The following is a 6,262-nucleotide window of genomic DNA, read 5'->3' on the forward strand; positions in this document are numbered from 1 at the left end:
GTTGACAGACACACAACAACAAAAGGTGCAAGAGTGACATGTGCACAGCACATCAGTGCCAGCTACAGTAGAACAGGGTTAATGTGTTGATATGTGCACAGAACATCAGCGCCAGCTACAGTCGAACAGGGTTTGTGTTGCACCCCACTGTCATTGTAGCCCATACCACACAGACAAATGTCATGCATCTGTGTATGTACGGCTGGGAATGGACCTGACCTAGCAGTATAGCTGTGTCAGTGTTGTGAACAACATACAGAATGGGGTGTGTGGGTGAGGTGTGTGACATATGTGTACGGTCAGATGGATGATACCAGCAGTGTCACTGCTAGGTGAACATCCCTGTACTCATAAATGAATACCTAGGCTGTGGTCAACATCATGGTCACTGTGGAAGGGATGGTGCTGTGCAGTGCACCCGCCGACATGGTGATGTCTCCAGGCACCGGAGGTAGTCATATGAGGTACCCATGTCAGGTCAGGGTGCCATCCATGTGCACGGGAGATCACCGGGCGGGCATATACAGCACTGTGATGACCAATATTGGATCACATACCACCTGTAAGGGGTAATGGCTATGCATGGATGTGCGATACCAGCCTGCACAATCCACACCCCCACCATACAGCATGCTGCCTTCCTTGCAGAAGGACATTGTCTACACCATGAAGATGGACATGCTACATGTCCATATCCTCATCTATATGACATATGTCATGGACAGCCACCGTCCTAATGCTGGTTTGCCGCAGGCTGGACAGATCCCTGTGCCATATATGTGATATACCGCTGCCATACCATGTAACCCTGTCCATCAAGGCTGCACATGTCATCCCAGTCATACATGGTGTGATGGCCGCATGGTACATGTACTATCAACTGACTGGATCAGTAATGTAGCACTGATGCACCTTGCGGTGTCACAATTGCTGTGTGACAGCATGGAAACCGTGCCCGCACATGCTATGGTTGATGACCATCCCTGCAAATGTCGTCTGAATAGCCATTGTCCCATGTCTATCACATGTGCAATACAGGCGAGCCGTGGCAGGATGTTCAACACACGTACAGTGCTGAGTAGATGTATATGGCAAAACACATGCATGTACAGGTGTCCATGCGTATGTGTGCATTGTCACTGCTCAAGTCCATTATGGCTGTGTCTGTGTTGCTATGTGACATATACACAGCATCCAGGTGAACAGTAGTACCATGGACACGTCGAGGCAAGTGCAGATAGATAAGAACACAGGTGCAGGCAAGTACACATGGCCACCTCAAGACACCATTTACATGGAGTATGTATACTGTAATGAGTTGACACACAGATATGATATGATATCCACTGCATAATGGGTGTGACAGGTGTGACACAAACACATCAGCCATCTCAGTGTCATGATGCTTTGCAAAGATTACTGTGCAGATGTAGTAGATGTCATAGCAATGTATGTGCAGCGGTATGCCAGTACATCTGTGAGACTGTGACCTGTCACCATCATTATGTCTTACAGATAATGTCACGTACATGCCTCCCAGCATACAGCCGCCAGGAGGATGATGTCATCATTCCAGTGCACAACGACAACTATATCATGCTGTTCAGCCATGTGCCACAGCATGCCCAGCAGCGGGATGACCTGTGGCAGGATCTACGCAGGAGGGTGAACGATGTGGGTGGCAACAACCGCACCTACCAGCAGGTGTGCAGACACTGCACGGACCTGATACGGCATGCAAAACAGCGTGCCACTGCAATCGCCAGAGAACAAGGTGGAACAGGTGGTGGGCCACCAACTCAGCCCCCACTCACACACACAGAGGAGCTACTGGCCAGTCTGGGGACACCCAGGGAACAGCATGCAGAAACACTAGCTGCCATCATGGAGGTGGGTGTCTCCCAACCAATGAGCCTGGAGATGCCTGGTAAGTCAGTACTGCAAATATGAGTATTATATCCCATGTAGTTGCAGTTGTCACTGTACATCATGTAAAGTAACAACACATGCCAGGTATATGGGCACACAAGCTGCATACTACAGTATGCTACGTTGTGTATGCACACATGTGCATACCATATGCTATCACACAGGTGAATGTGTTCACATGCACAGTGCAACTTGTGGCTGTCATACAGTCATGGATAATGTTTCTACTGTTGTGTCACCCCTATACAGGTACCTCTGGCGTGCCGCACAGACATGGGGCCGTCGCAGGTGAGACTGTTGTCAGTATCAGGCATGTTACAGTGTAGATCTATTTGCCATGTGGCCAATTAAAACTTGCACACCTGATGTTTGTTCCAGTCGCGATATGCAGGTTGCACCACCATACATACACACACGCCACCCATGTGCAATATATACAAATGTAAGGATACACCGACATGAAACCACAGTACCTGTCATTGTGATATGTGTGGTCAGCTGTGCATACAACGGTGGAGGTGTTCTACAATGGAGGCATATGTAGTATGCATTGGAACAACATGTGTGGTACACACACAGTACCACACAGTGAGCTGTGATATGGGCAGCCCACAGGTGTCACCATTGTGGCATATGCCCCTGCATTGTGTGCACACATTGTGATATGCCACCTGACATGTCCCAGGCATGTAGTGTTCTTTCTGCAATATTGTCACACTATCACATGACCTAAACCCGACATACCAAACATACAACCTGTTGTCTGCCTAGCCCTGTGGATTGCGACAACTCTGACATCTATAGGTGTATGTCATATGGGACAACACAAACATGTGGAAAAGATGCCCATCACACATAATTGTCCAACACATGTGCACACATGGCCATGGGTGATGGCCAGAGACATGTAGCCACACAGTACTTGGGATGTGGATGCACCCCGTTGCACATTGTCCACACATAGTCCAATCATAGCCGTAGTGGACCAATTATACATTTGGTGTGGTACACCGGACAACCTAAATGCCTGTGCACAGCTACTGGAGGTGTCACTGAAGTCTACCATATACGATCTGTGGAACAGCATGACTGTGTTGCAGTTATGGCTATGCAATGTGTACATGTAATGCATTCTACAGCAACATACATGCGTCATGTTGCCATGCAATGGCACAGTGTCTGTACTCCACACTGTATAGCAATGTAGACGGCTCACACTACCCTCCCATGCACATGCACATTTGCTAAACATGCATTCTATCTGTAGGCCATACACACAACACTGCAATGTGAAGCCCATTATGATGCTGTACATGTGTCAGGACACCATTGTGTCAAACATGTATGCATGTTAATGCACATGTCAGCGGATTACATGTCAAGGTCATGTCGGCCATGTGTACTGTTAACCTGTAATGGGCCACATGGTGTATCACGGTGATGCATGCAAACTACCATGATTGTGTGTAGTGCATGGCTACTGATATGACACCTGCTTGATGTAGTGTGCACCCCAGGGTGGTATGCATACTAACACTATTAATGTCTGAGCTGCATGCCCTCTGCTGTAGTGCAGGCATGCTGCATGCCATCTGAAATATCACATGCATGGTGTGACTGTGTGCGCCTGTGTGTGTGTGTGTGTGTGTGTGTGTGTATGTGTGTGTATGTGTGTGTGTCTGTGTGTGTGTGTGTGTGTCTGTGTGTGTGTCTGTGTGTCTGTGTGTGTGTGTGTGTATGTCTAATGTACCTTACAGTATTTCTTTGCATTCACAGGTGGTGTAGGTGTGTTACCCTCCTGTGGCCCATCTGATGTTAGTGTCCCCACAGATACTAGCAGTGATGAACATATGCATGAGGTACAGGCAGGGTTGTCAGGGGCTGAATCTGTGTCAATGGTTACCATCCCACCTATGTCCCCCTCTTCCCTGCACACAGTTCTGCTGCCAACACATACCACATCACCATTGCCCATAGAGGAAGGACAGTCAGCGTCTGTTTGCATTGAACAGGAATGTGTGGTGGCTACAGAAGGTGTGACTACACACCATGGTGCCAATGTAATGACTGCAGATGTGCCACACAGGCATGTGGCTGGTGCTGCTCGTAGGAGGATTTCTGGCAGACATGCACCTGCAGGACAGAGCGCAGCAGCTGGTATCACCAGACACATGTTCCAGACTGTAATGGCGGCACAGACACGTGCCGAACGGCAGAACCGAGAAGGGCAGAGGCTGCAGAGGGCTGCAATCCGTACCCTAAATGACAACATCCAGGCATTGGCAAATGCTCAACAGCAGATTGCTAATGTACTGGATAGGCGATTAGGTGAAATGGTCGGGATCCTTGACCGAGGCATGGCAATCCGCGAGCGTGAGCTGTCTGTGCTGGAACACCTGGTAGGGGTGAGGCATAGGCCACGTGGACGTAGGCCAGCAACACCACTTAGTGTAGGTCAACATGAGCGTGCCACCTCTCATGCCCACTCCCATAGTGCCGGTAGTAGTAGCAGTGCGGCTGGTGCTGCGCTGTCCACACCAGGACACAGCAGGCCATGTGGACGTGGCCCTGACCGGTCCCAGTGTGGACACGGTTCCAGCAGACGTGTCATCGGACAGTAGCCACTCTGTACCTCCACCTGGTAGTGCCCATGCAACCCCAGGCAGGCACAGGTCACGTGGCCGCGGACAGACAAAGTGAGCTGTACAACCTGCACTGTACAGTCTGGGGCTGTCAGTTATACCCCGTGTAGGCATCACATATGGCAGAACTGTGTACACACATACCCACACACAGCAGACACAACTATAGGGATCCACCAAATCCACATGCATTCTGCACAGACATGTCCAGTCAACTCACTGGCCCTTACACACACACATGATATTATCCATTGGTGCAGCCTATGCCCCTGGCAAACATATCACCCTGTGCATATGATGAACTCTCTGCTGCATCCCTGTCATCCACACCATCGGTGCAGGGTTATGAAAATATATTCTGATGCACAGGGTGGACAGGATAGTGAGAGGTGTAAGTGATACCTGTGTATGCATAGCATGTGATGTGTATGTTGCAGTGGTTGTGTATGAATACTGAGAGATGCGTATGTGACATGGGTTGTGTACTGTCGACATGCAGCAGTCATACCATGTAGTGCAGGTGTAGCATGCATTATGTGTTCACGGTATGTGTCACGGTTACATCTGTAGCACCATGTTGGTTGTGATACCCTAATTCCCTCCTATGGTGTACTCGCATGTGGCTACAGGTAGCACTGTTTGTGGTCTCCCACGTGTAGCTGTGGATTACTCACAGGCACATCTGACAATATCAGCATGCTACATGTACCCTCAACCTGACTGTTGGACACCTACATGACACACATGTCCACACATACACTGCACCTGACACATGGTCGGTGCTACAGGCTGCACTGGACAGAGACGTGACATACATAGCAGGACACACTACAGGTATGGTGACATGGTGCAGGTGTTGTACACAGCGGCATGGCCAATGATTTGAGGTGTCACTTGTCAGCTGTGGTCCACGCTCTGTAGCAGTAGGGCCCTTTAACAGTATGGGAACATGGCCGCAATCACGGGGTGTACACCACTATGATGCACACCCCATAGTGTGCAGATGGGGACCCCTGCCTGTGTGGTCAGCACCCTCACAATACTATGCACCCACACGCCATGTCACAGGGAGGGGACATGCACAGGTAGCCAGTATGGCTGGGACCTGTGGCATCAACAGGGTTGTGCAATGCAGCACCATTACGGGTTAGTCACCATGTGTGGTTAGTGTCCATTCCCCTCAGAATATTAGCATACACCCTCACACCGAGCAGCAGACATACATACATACAGACAAACACACACACACACACACACTGTGGTGACCACACATGTGTATACAGAGAGCCAACGTGTTGGATGCCCCGCACCAGCCAAATTCACACTCCCCACACTGAGGTATGTACAGATCTCTACTATGGTGTACAGGGATGTGTAGCAACTGGGACATATTCCCCGCGATATGTGGCATCCATGGACACACATTCATACACACATGGCAGTGCTGGGAATGATACACCTGCCATATGATATGTGTGATAGGCATGCAGTGGTATGTAATGCATTATGTGTACCAACACTGTATCCAGCAGTTTTGCTGATATATGCACACAGGAGGTTGTAGGTGTTACAGGTGCCATGTGACATATAGTTGTTAACACCTGACCGCTGTTTCAGCACCGTCACGTAACAGCGGCATAGCATACTGTATGCACATGGCAGGGTAGGATGGTGTGTGACACAACTGTGAG

Source organism: Protopterus annectens, chromosome 5.part0 (assembly GCF_019279795.1).
Source record: "Protopterus annectens isolate FY-2018-M chromosome 5.part0, PAN1.0, whole genome shotgun sequence".
NCBI classification, from domain to species: Eukaryota; Metazoa; Chordata; order Ceratodontiformes; family Protopteridae; genus Protopterus; species Protopterus annectens.